At 42.0% G+C, this 13,576-nt stretch overlaps 1 pseudogene; it reads left to right on the forward strand.

Moving 5' to 3' along the window:
- The first annotated feature begins 9,299 nt into the window (after positions 1-9,299).
- On the forward strand, positions 9,300-10,616 carry LOC134809617 (uncharacterized; annotated as a pseudogene).
- The last annotated feature ends 2,960 nt before the right edge of the window (positions 10,617-13,576 follow it).

Raw genomic sequence — 13,576 nt, forward strand, 5'->3', positions numbered from 1 at the left:
ACCACATCAAACCTATTCCAAAATTGACCACATAGTTGGAAGTAAAGCACTCCTCAGCAAATGTAAAAGAACAGAAATTATAACAAACTGTCTCACAGACCACAGTGCAATCAAACTAGAGCTCAGGATTAAGAAACTCACTCAAAACTGCTCAACTACATGGAAACTGAACAACCTGCTCCTGAATGACTACTGGGTACATAAAGAAATGAAGGCAGAAATAAAGATGTTCTTTGAAACCAACGAGAACAAAGACACAACATATCAGAATCTCTGGGACACATTCAAAGCAGTGTGTAGAGGGAAATTTATAGCACTAAAAGCCCACAAGAGAAAGCAGGAAAGATCCAAAATTGACACCCTAACATCACAATTAAAAGAACTAGAAAAGCAAGAGCAAACACATTCAAAAGCTAGCAGAAGGCAAGAAATAATTAAAATCAGAGCAGAACTGAAGGAAATAGAGACACAAAAAACCCTTCAAAAAACTAATGAATCCAGGAGCTGGTTTTCTGAAAAGATCAACAAAATTGATAGACCTCTAGCAAGACTAATAAAGAAAAGAGAGAAGAATCAAATAGATGCAATAAAAAATGATAAAGGGGATATCACCACCAATCCCACAGAAATGGAAACTACCTTCAGAGAATACTAAAAACACCTCTATGCAAATAAACTAGAAAATCTAGAAGAAATGGATAAATTCCTCAACACATACACCCTCCCAAGACTAAACCAGGAAGAAGTTGACTCTCTGAAGAGACCAATAACAGGCTCTGAAATTGTGGCAATAATCAATAGCTTACCAACCAAAAACTGTCCAGGACCAGATGGATTCACAGCCGAATTCTACCAGAGGTACAAGGAGGAACTGGTACCATTCCTTCTGAAACTATTCCAATCAATAGAAAAAGAGGGAATCCTCCCTAACTCATTTTATGAGGCCAGCATCATCCTGAGACCAAAGCCTGGCAGAGACACAACCAAAAAAGAGAATTTTAGACCAATATCCTTGATGAACATTGATGCAAAAATCCTCAATAAAATACTGGCAAACCGAATCCAGCAGCACATCAAAAAGCTCATCCACCATGATCAAGTGGGCTTCATCCCTGGGATGCAAGGCTGGTTCAACATATGCAAATCAATAAATGTAATCCAGCATATAAACAGAACCAAAGACAAAAACCACATGATTATCTCAAAAGATGCAGAAAAGGCCTTTGACAAAATTCAACAACGCTTCATGCTAAAAATTCTCAATAAATTAGGTATTGATGGGACGTATCTCAAAATAATAAGAGCTATCTATGACAAATGATATGATAAGCAAGTATGATAAGCCAGTATGATAAGCCAATATCATACTGAATGGGCAAAAACTGGAAGCATTCCCTTTGAAAACTGGCACAAGACAGGGATGCCCTCTCTCACCACTCCTATTCAACATAATGTTGGAAGTTCTGGTCAGGGCAATTAGGCAGGAGAAGGAAATAAAGGGTATTCAATTAGGAAAAGAGGAAGTCAAATTGTCCCTGTTTGCAGATGACATGATTGTATATTTAGAAAACCCCAGCGTCTCAGCCCAAAATCTCCTTAAGCTGATAAGCAACTTCAGCAAAGTCTCAGAATACAAAATCAATGTACAAAAATCACAAGCATTCTTATACACCAATAACAGACAAACAGAGAGCCAAATCGTGAGTGAACTCCCATTCACAATTGCTTCAAAGAGAATAAAATACCTAGGAATCCAACTTACAAGGGACATGAAGGACCTCTTCAAGGAGAACTACAAACCACTGCTCAATGAAATAAAAGAGGATACAAACAAATGGAAGAACATTCCGTCCTCATGGGTAGGAAGAATCAATATAGTGAAAATGGCCATACTGCCCAAGGTAATTTATAGATTCAATGCCATCCCCATCAAGCTACCAATGACTTTCTTCACAGAAATGGAAAAAACTACTTTAAAGTTCATATGGAACCAAAAAAGAGCCTGCATCACCAAGTCAATCCTAAGTCAAAAGAACAAAGCTGGAGGCATCACTCTACCTGACTTCAAACTATACTACAAGGCTATAGTAACCAAAACAGCATGGTACTGGTACCAAAACAGAGATACAGACCAATGGAACAGAACAGAGCCCTCAGAAATAATACCACATATCTACAACCATCTGATCTTTGACAAACCTGACAAAAACAAGAAATGGGGAAAGGATTCCCTATTTAATAAATGGTGCTGGGAAAACTGGATAGCCATATGTAGAAAGCTGAAACTGGATCCCTTCCTTACAACTTATACAAAAATTAATTCAAGATGGATTAAAGACTTACATGTTAGACCTAAAACCATAAAAACGCTAGAAGAAAACCTAGGCAATACCATTCAGGACATAGGCATGGGCAAGGACTTCATGTCTAAAACACCAAAAGCAATGGCAACAAAAGCCAAAATTGACAAATGGGATCTAATTAAACTAAAGAGCTTCTGCACAGCAAAAGAAACTACCATCAGATTCAACAGGCAACCTACAGAATGGGAGAAAATTTTTGCAACCTACTCATCTGACAAAGGGTTAATATCCAGAATCTACAATGAACTCAAACAAGTTTACAAGAAAAAAACAAACAACCCCATCAAAAAGTGGGCAAAGGATATGAACACACACTTCTCAAAAGAAGACATTTATGCAGCCAAAAGACACATGAAAAAATGTTCATCATCACTGGCCATCAGAGAAACGCAAATCAAAACCACAATGAGATACCATCTCACACCAGTTAGAATGGCGATCATTAAAAAGTCAGGAAACAACAGGTGCTGGAGAGGATGTGGAGAAATAGGAACACTTTTACACTGTTGGTGGGAGTGTAAACTAGTTCAACCATTGTGGAAGGCAGTGTGGTGATTCCTCAGGGATCTAGAACTAGAAATACCATTTGACCCAGCCATCCCATTACTGGGTATATACCCAAAGGATTATAAATCATGCTGCTATAAAGACACATGCACATGTATGTTTATTGTGGCACTATTCACAATAGCAAAGACTTGGAACCAGCCCAAATGATAGACTGGATTAAGAAAATGTGGCACATATACATCATGGAATACTATGCAGCCATAAAAAATGATGAGTTCATGTCCTTTGTAGGGACATGGATGAATCTGGAAACCATCATTCTCAGCAACCTATTGCAAGGACAAAAAACCAAACACTGCATGTTCTCACTCATAGGTGGGAACTGAACAATGAGAACACATGGACACAGGAAGGGGAACATCACACTCCGCGGGGACTGTTGTTGGGTAGGGGGAATGGGGGAGGGATAGCATTAGGAGATACAGCTAATGCTAAATGACGAGTTAATGGGTGCAGCACACCAACATGGCACATGTACATATATCTAACAAACCTGCACATTGTGCACATGTACCCTAAAACTTAAAGTATAATAATAATAAAATTTAAAAAAACAAACACATTATTTCACAACAAGCATATACGTTACCTATACATACATATAGAAAGTAAAATTTGCATAAATTTTCAAAATAAAACATACCTTGAAGAAGTTGTTTTATTTGGGGGGCAAATTACATATTAGAGCCTCACAAAATATGCATTTACCTTGTTTTGTTGTTAAAGGAATTTTGAAAGAAAACTTTCAGAAGCACCATAGTAGCTGAATGGGATCCTACTCCATTTCCTTCTAATTTGATTGTTAACACATTTATCCACTTACCCAGGCCAGGATGTCAGCTACCCATTTGTCATGCTCAGGGTTAGGTTCTAGCCCCAGCTGAGAGCTGAGGGGAATGGGTGGATGTGGGTCAGGGAGTTGGAAGAACACACAAGAGACAGCAGGTAAATGAGACATGGCTTTATTCAGCAGAGCCTTCACAGGGTCAGTGTTACATTTATACACTACACAAAAACTGGTGGCTGAGAGCCAGGTGGGGAGCTTCTCTATGTTGTGTGTACATGGCTATGATTATCTAAGACATGGGACTGTGCGCTTGCACCCCAATCCTGCTGAGTTATCTATGCTGTTTACCTTGGCCTATGCCTGCTGCTCTATGCCTGCTTCACTGCAGCACAGCCATGTTCCTTACACCATCTCTTCCCATTCCCTTCATATTTAACCAGTCTTCAAGGCCTGCCTCCTAAATTTCTCTAGAACTTGTCAAACTCCTCTTAATTCTCACTTATCTAGGTCATTCTTATCTCTCACCTGAATTACTGCAAAAGTCTCAAAATTGGTTCCTTTGCCTCCATTTTCATGGGGTTTTTTTTCTTTTTTTTTGTAGAGACAGGGGTCTCAAACTCCTGGGCTCAAGCAATCCACCTGCATTAGCCTCTCAAAGTGTTGGGATTATAGGCAAGAGGCCCCAGGCCCAGCCTTTATGATTCTTTTTAACCCACTGACACAGTGTTACCATCATGACCTTTAAAATGTGAATATCATCAGGCATTCTACAGCTTAGAATTTTTGGTGGCTCCCAGCATCTATAATTCATTTAAGCAACTTAGCAGCAAAAGAGATTCATGACACAAAAGGGAGGCTAACTGACCACCAGAAGTTTTGTCTTCATTAGCATAGAGTTTTAGCTTGAAGACAGATGCTATTGTGTCAAACCCTATTAATCTCAGTAGGGAAAACGCCATGATCAAGAGGTCAAAGAAGAGACCCAGAGCCAGGAAACAAGACATGGGGTTCTATTAGGGGCTTATATACAGGAGAGTCCAGTGGTGGTGGGTGCGACAGGAAAACTGCAACCACTGAAAAACAGCATGCTGTTGATAGAGCATTTTCATTTGACACTCTCCCATTAATTACTTCGACCTGGCAACCTTCATTTAACCCAAAACTCAGGGCCTCAATCCCCTGTATTGCCCATGTTCTATGAAACGGGCTAGGGGGAGGGGTCTCAGATGGTCTTCATAGAAAAGGAACAAATCCCCTGATTGACTATACTAGGATTCCCTGGCTCAGAACACACACCTTCAGAAGTGTCTGCCATATAGGGCCATTCTAAGGGTATGCTTAAGTTATTGCTATCAGGGGCATTTATAGAAGTTCAGAAGGAAATTGATTTCTTAGATCACCTGGCATCTAGATAAGCCAGTTGACAAAGTCTGATCTGTGGCAAGCGAGCAAATGTGATGGGTGCTTCTGTGTTTCACAGGCTCCTCCTTGCTTGCTTTTTCCTTCATAAGCTGGATGCAGATGATGAGGTTTGACAGATGGTAGGGCCATGAGATAGAAAGGACCTGGTCTGTGAATCACCACAGGGAGGCATCTGCCCTGTTGTTCACATGCATGGGAAATAAGCTCCTGTTATAGTTAAGCTATTGTAGATTTAGGGTCTGTGACAGCAGTTGACCTACACTAGCTAATGCAAAGGATATGGTTCCTGCTATCTCTCAATTATTCATTATTCCTAAATTCCCACTTTACATTAAAACGATACCAAACTATTTGCTTTGCTCTGAAAAAAAACCTCCATTTTGTTCCTTTTTTTTTTTTTTTTTTTTTTTTTTACTGCCAGTGCACATTTGTTCATATGTTTTCTACTTTCTGAAATATAAAAAATGTAGTAAGTATTGTTTATGGCTCAGATATGCTGGCTATGAAAATGCACCTCACAGACCTCCAACTACAGGGACTTCCATCTGCAGGGCTCCAGCTGTTGCACTCTTAAGCCCATAGTAGGGAGCTAGTGCTTCCTCCGACTGCCCCCATTATTGCAGCTAATACTAATGAAGAACTGTTAGAGACACAGAACTTGTCTGTCAATTTTGACTGAAGGATTCCTTGATGCCCTGCTGAACCTTCCTTAGCTGCATGGAAGTCTAGGACTTGGCCATCCAATCCCCCTTCCCTCTCTCCTTCACTGAGAGTCAGATTCCCATCACAGTCTCAAGATTCGTCCAGTTTCATCCACTTTCTTCCCTGTAGTCTCTTAAGGCATTTCATCAAATAAGATCCTTGCATATTTAATTTTATCTTGGTGCCTGCTTCTCAGAGAACCCCAATTTGAACACAGGATATAGTGCCAAGCATGCGTACAAATTAGGTAATCCTCGCAAAGTCTTCTCAGATAAGTATTAATATTTTACAAATCTCTAGACTGAGGCTTGGGGATACTGAGTAACTTTCCCATCATCTCACATTTTCATCCCCCACCCCCATTGCCTGGTAAACTTTCACATTCAAATCTCAACTTGGGGGTCATACTTCCTCCACTTCTTATCATAGAGAGGGTTAAACTACTTTTTTTTCTGTGCAAACTCTTCTTTGTTGATCCTGTTTTTTTACATGACTGTTTCCCCTATTAGACCTGTGAACCACCTTGATGTGAGGACTTACACATTTCTGTGTTTGTAGCATCAGTGTTAGCACAGATGCCTAGAATAAACTTAATAATTAGATTCAGTTGAATTGTGTTGGATTTAGCTGAGTTGATTCTGAATGAGATAATATAGCTACGTGTGAGAAAATGAATTTTTGGTGGGTAGATTGAACTCAAGAAACAGGGTATAAAATTGAAATTTCAACTAGGCACCTATGTTTCAATAAATGTGAAACTACAAAGCAAGTTGCCAAATTAGCACTTGAAGAATTTATAAAAGAATTCTGAGAAATGGTTCTATAATTTTTGGACCTCTTGGCCAAATCAAGGAGTTAGAATATGGAAGAAAAAGACTTGCAAAGAGATGTCTTTACGGAAAATTGTTTCTCTGCTGTAAGTCTACCACCCCCTAGGGGGAAGGGTATGTAGTACTAATGCAATATTTTCCAGCTGCAGAATTAGATATTCCTTCCCCTCTCCACCAAGGGAAATTTAGCCAGTGAGAACACAGTTAGCTGCCTTAGTGGTGTGAAGAGAAGACTATGTGCTTGGGATTCTTAGGGCTCTCAGAGTTCAGTGGGGCAAGGGATGCATGAATTCTTCCTGTGATCAAGAATAGGATCAGGTAGTAGAAGAGAGACAAAGCATAGAGTAATAAGACTTTTTCCAATAGGGTCTCCTCAGGGGACAGGGTCCCCAGTAGCAAGAATATGGAGGCAAATTGGCCCATTCCTGAGGAGCACTGAGGAAGCAATCCCATAAAATTATCTGTAATAGAGATGTATCCATCCCAGTCTAGGTAACTATTAAAAAGTAGAGCCCAGCAGAAAATTAAAAACAAACAAACAAACAAAAAAAACACAAAACTCCAATGAGCTAATGAAAGTGTCACACAAAAAAAGAGTTAGTTTTAAACATCTCACTAGAGGTTAGTAGTTTGAGACCAGCCTGGGCAGCCCTATCTCTACAAAAAACAAAAACAAACACACAAACAAACAAAAACTAAGAGATTAGCCAAACATAGTATTGTATGCCTGTAGTCCCAGCTACTTGAGAGGTTGATACAGAAGGATCATTTGAGCCCAAGAGTTCAAGGCTGCAGTGAGCCATGATTGTGCCACTGCACTCCAGCTTAAGTAATGTAACAAGACCCTGTCAAAGTAAGATAAAATAAAATAAAATAAAATAAAATAAAAAAGTGTTTGACCCAAGGCACAAAGCTAGCTGATAAAGGTGCCAGTTCAAGTAAGAACCATCCTGTCTTCTGAATCTCCTCCCACCTCCTTCCTTCCTATTTCACCCCTCTCCACTAGAATCCCAAGCAGCAGCTGGCAAGGAAAAAGGAGAAGCACCTGGCTGAGAAACATACATTACGTTACCAAACCACACTTTCTCATTCACGGACTTGCTCCCTGAAGCAGACCAAAGCCGGGGTGGGGATGGAGAGAAGAGCTTTTATAAGTTCAGTTCAGGGAATTGAATGGTACCTTTGACTGAACATTTTAATCACTAAAAGCAAGCAAACTGTGTTTTTACCTGTCTATTAATAAAAGTGAACACAAAAGTCAAAGGCCCGCCTCAGTTTTCATTTGAAAGAGAAAATTATTTCCCCTGAATAAATTTTTTAAAGTTGATGGGAAATGAAAATAAATTTGTACTTTGATGTGTGAGCTTGGCCCTTATAAGTTCTGCCTGTTCCATATACCAGTGTCATCACTGTCAAAACCACTGTGATCATCATAATTGAGAGTCAGGGTAGACTGCAGACAAACAGATTTTCTAGAATATGGAAATCCACAGGCAGAAATACCATTCAGGCTCACCTAGGCAAGACTCTACTTTTTCTTTCAAGGTGAAGTGCTAATCTTTGTAGTATCAAGTATGGTTCAAGAGGCTCAATATTTTTTAATATTCTCTTAAGTTGGACCATATAAAATTTTAGTGCAGAATAATAGCTCTCAGAGTGTGATCTTTAGACCAACAGCATCAGCATCACCTGGGAAGTGGTTAAAAAATGCAAATTCTTAGTTCACATTTTAAATTTACTAAATTAGAAATTCAGAGAGGGGGCCCAGCGGTCTATGTTTAACAAGTCTTGTAGGTGATACTGATGGAGCTAAAGTTTGACAGCCACAGGCGTAGCGTATCCCAGAATACAGTACTGACACAATTCCCTGTATTAAAAGTCAGAAATTTTACAAAATGTTAGCTTTTTTGCTTTAAATTTAGGCAGCAACAGGACACCACCTGAGCTAGTAGACGATTGTACCAAAATATAGATGGGTATCACGTGGACACTACTAATTGAACAGAGGAATGACAGAGCAATAAGTAATACAAGAAATCGTGCTAGCCTCCTTTGACAAGTGTTTTATGTATCAATAAGCAGTAATGGATAGGACTAAGCCTAGTACAAATGCATTTCTTACACAGGACATGTAAATGTCATGAGCATGACTATTCTGCATGTGCAATTGTTTTAAAAACTTAAATTCCTCTTTGAGCCCCCTCCCTTTGTATGGGAGCTCTCTTTTCACTCCATTAAATCTTGCAACTGCACTCTTCTGGTCCGTGTTTGTTATGGTTCAAGGTGAGCTTTCGCTTGCTGTCCACCACTGCTATTTGCCGCAGTCACAGACCCGCCGCTGACTTCCATCCCTCCAGATCCAGCAGGGTGTCCGCTGTGCTCCTGATCCAGCACAGGCGCCCATTGCCTCTCCCAATTGGGCTAAAGGCTTGCCATTGTTCCTGCACAGCTAAGTGCCTGGGTTCATCCTAATCGAGCTGAACTCTAGTCACTGGGTTCCATGGTTCTCTTTCATGACCCATGGCTTCTAACAGAGCTATAACACTCACTGCATGGTCCAAGATTCCATTCCTTGGAATCTGTGAGGCCAAGAACCCCAGGTCAGAGAACACAAGGCTTGCCACCATGTTGGAAGCAGCCCACGACCATTTTGGAAGTGGCCCACCACTATCTTGGGAGCTCTGGGAGCAAGGACCCCCAGGTAACAATTTGGTGACCACGAAGGGACCTGAATCCGCAACCATGAAGGGATCTCCAAAGCGGTTGGAAATGTTCCTCCCAAGGCAAAAATGCCCCTAAGATGTATTCTGGAGAATTGGGACCAATTTGACCCTCAGACACTAAGAAAAAAATGACTTATATTCTTCTGCAGTACCGCCTGGCCACGATATCCTCTTCAAGGAGGAGAAACCTGGCCCCCTGAGGGAAGTATAAATTATAACACCATCTTACAGCTAGACCTGTTTTGTAGAAAAGGAGGCAAATGGAGTGAAGTGCCATATTTACAAACTTTCTTTTCATTAAGACAACTCGCAATTACGTAAACAGTGTGATTTGTGTCCTACAGGAAGCCCTCAGATCTACCTCCCTACCCCGGCATCTCCCTGACTCCTTCCCCAACTAATAAGGACCCACTTCAACCCAAACAGTCTGAAAGGAGATAGACAAAGGGGTAAACAATGAACCAAAGAGTGCCAATATTCCCCGATTATGCCCCCTCCAGCAGTGGGAGGAGGAGAATTCAGCCCAGCCAGAGTGCATGTACCTTTTTCTCTCTCAGATTTAAAGCAAATTAAAATAGACCTAGGTAAATTCTCAGATAACCCTGATGGCTATATTGATGTTTTACAAGGGTTAGGACAATCCTTTGATCTGACATGGAGAGATATAATGTTACTGCTAAATCAGACACTAACCCCAAATGACAAAAGTGCTGCCATAACTGCAGCCCGAGAGTTTGGCAATCTCTACTATCTCAGTCAGGTCAATGATAGGATAACAACAGAAGAAAGAGAATGATTCCCCACAGGCCAGCAGGCAGTTCCCAGTGTAGACCCTCATTGGGACACAGAATCGGAACATGGAGATTGGTGCCACAGACATTTGCTAACTTGCATGCTAGAAGGACAAAGGAAAACTAGGAAGAAGCCTATGAATTACTCAATGATGTCCACTATAACACAGGGAAAGAAAGAAAATCCTACCACCTTTCTGGAGAGACTAAAGGAGGCATTGAGAAAGCATACCTCTCTGTCACCTGACTCTATTGAAGGCCAACTAGTCTTAAAGGATAAGTTTATCACTCAGTCAGCTGCAGACATTAGAAAAAAACTTCCAAAGTCCACCTTAGGCCTGGAGCAAAACTTAGAAACCCTATTGAACTTGGCAACCTGGGTTTTTTATAATAGAGATCAGGAGGAGCAGGTAGAACGGGACAAATAGGATTTAAAAAAAGGTCACCACTTTAGTCATGGCCCTCAGGCAAGCGGACTTTGGAGGCTCTGGGAAAGGGAAAAGCTGGGCAAATCAAATGCCTAATAGGGCTTGCTTCCAGTGCGGTCTACAAGGATGCTTTAAAAAAGATTGTCCTAGTAGAAATAAGCCACCCCCTCATCCATATCCCTTATGTCAAGGGAATCACTGGAAGGCCCACTGCCCCAGGGAATGAAGGTCCTCTGAGTCAGAAGCCACTAACCAGATGATCCAGCAGCAGGACTGAGGGTGCCCGGGGCAAACGCCAGCCCATGCCATCACTCTCACAGAACCCTGGGTATGCTTGACCATTGAGGACCGGGAGGTTAACTGTCTCCTGGACACTGGCGCAGCCTTCTCAGTCTTACTCTCCTGTCCCGGACAACTGTCCTCCAGATCTGTCACTATCTGAGGGGTCCTAGGACAGCCAGTCACTAGATAGTTCTCCCAGCCACTAAGTTGTGACTGGAGAACTTTACTCTTTTCACATGCTCTTCTAATTATGCCTGAAAGCCCCACTACCTTGTTAGGGAGAGACATTCTAGCAAAAGCAGGGGCCATTATATACCTGAACATAGGAGAACACCTGTTTGTTGTCCCCTGCTTGAGGAAGGAATTAATCCTGAAGTCTGGGCAACAGGACAATATGGATGAGCAAAGAATGCCCGTCCTGTTCAAGTTAAACAAAAGGGGCTGGGTGTGGTGGCTCATGCCTGTAATCCCAGCATTTTGGGAGGCTGAGGTGGGGGGATCACGAGGTCAGGAGATCCAGACCATCCTGGCTAACGTGGTGAAACCCCGTCTCTACTAAAAAATACAAAAATTTAGCCAGGCATGGTGGTGGGCACCTGTAGTCCCAGCTACTCGGGAGGCTGAGGCAGGAGAATGGCAGGAACCCGGGAGGCGGAGCTTGCACTGCACTCCAGCCTGGGTGACAGAGGGAGACTCCGTCTCAAAAAAAAAAAAAAAAAATTAAGGATTCCACCTCCTTTCCCTACCAAAGGCAGTACCCCCTTAGACCTGAGGCCCAACAAGGACTCCAAAAGATTAAGGACCTAAAAGCCCAAGGCCTAGTAAAAGCATGCAGTAGCCCCTGCAATACTCCAATTTCAGGAGTACAGAAACCCAATGGACAGTGGAGCTTAGTGAAAGATCTCAAGATTATCAGTGAGGCCGTTGTCCCTCTATAGCCAGCTGTACCTAACCCTTATACTCTGCTTTCCCAAATATCAGAGGAAGCAGAGTGGTTTACAGTCCTGGACCTTAAGAATGCCTTTTTCAGCATCCCTGTACATCCTGACTCTCAATTCTTGTTTGCCTTTGAAGATCCTTTGAACCCAACATCTCAACTCACCTGGACTGTTTTACCCCAAGGGTTCAGGGATAGCCTCCATCTATTTGGCCAGGCATTAGCCCAAGACTTGCGCCGGTTCTCATACTTAGACACTCTTGTCCTTTGGTACGTGAATGAAATCACTTTTAGCTGTCCGTTCAGAAACATTATGCCATCAAGCCACCCAAATGCTCTTAAATTTCCTTGCTACCTGTGGCCACAAGGTTTTCAAACCAAAGGCTCAGCTCTGCTCACAGCAGGTTAAATACTTAGGGCTAAAATTATCCAAAGGCACCAGGGCCCTCAGTGAGGAATGTATCCAGCCTATACTGGCTTATCCTCATCCCGAAACCCTAAAGCAACTAAGAGGGTTCCTTGGCATAACAGGTTTCTGCCGAATATGGATCCCCAGGTATAGCAAAATAGCCAGACCATTATATACACTAATTAAGGAAACTCAGAAAGCCAATACCCATTTAGTAAGATGGACACCTGAAGCAGAAGCAGCTTTCCAGGCCCTAAAGAAGGCCCTAACTCAAGCCCCATTGTTAAGTTTGCCAACGGGGCAAGACTTTTCTTTATATGTCACAGAAAAAACAGAAATAGCTCTAGGAGTCCTTACACAGGTCCGAGGGATGAGCTTGCAACCCACGGCACACCTGAGTAAGGAAATTGATGTAGTGGCAAAGGGTTGACCTCATTGTTTACAGGTAGTGGTGGCAGTAGCAGTCTTAGTATCTGAAGCAGTTAAAATGATACAAGGAAGAGATCTTACTGTGTGGACATCTCATGATGTGAACAGCATACTCACTGCTAAAGGAGACTTGTGGCTGTCAGACAACCATGAGGAAAGTAACTAAAATCATAAATCCCCATGGCCCTCCCTTATCATATTTTTCTCTTTACTATTTTCTTAACCCCTTTCACTCTCACTGCACCCCCTCCATGCCACTGTACGACTAGTAGCTCCCCTTACCAAGAGCTTCTATGGAAAATGCAGCTTCCCAGAAATATTAATGCCCCATCGTATAGGCGTTTATCTAAGGGAAACCCCACCTTCACCGCCCACACCCACATGCTCCGCAACTGCTATAACTCTGCCACTTTTTGCATGCATGCAAATACTCATTATTGGACAGAGAAAATGATTAATCCTAGTTGTCCTGGAGGACTTGGAGCCACTGTTTGTTGGACTGACTTCATCCATGTCTGATAGGGGTGGAGTTCAAGAGCAGGTATGTCTGATGGTGGTGGAGTTCAAGATCAGGCAAGAGAAAAACACGTAAAGGAAGTAATCTCCCAACTGACCCGGGTACATAATACCCCTAGCCCCTACAAAGGAACAGATCTCTCAAAACTACATGAAACCCTCTGTACCCATACTCGCCTGGTAAGCCTATTTAATAGCACCCTCACTGGGCTCCATGAGGTCTCGGCCCAAAACTATACTAACTGTTGGATGTGCCTCCCCCTGCACTCCAGGTCATACATTTCAATCCCTGTACCTGAACAATGGAACAACTTCAGCACAGAAATAAACACCACTTCCATTTTAGTAGGACCTCTTGTTTCCAATCTGGAAATAACCCATACCTCA

This window comes from Pan troglodytes, chromosome 2 (genome assembly GCF_028858775.2).
Source record: "Pan troglodytes isolate AG18354 chromosome 2, NHGRI_mPanTro3-v2.0_pri, whole genome shotgun sequence".
Lineage (NCBI taxonomy): Eukaryota > Metazoa > Chordata > Mammalia > Primates > Hominidae > Pan > Pan troglodytes.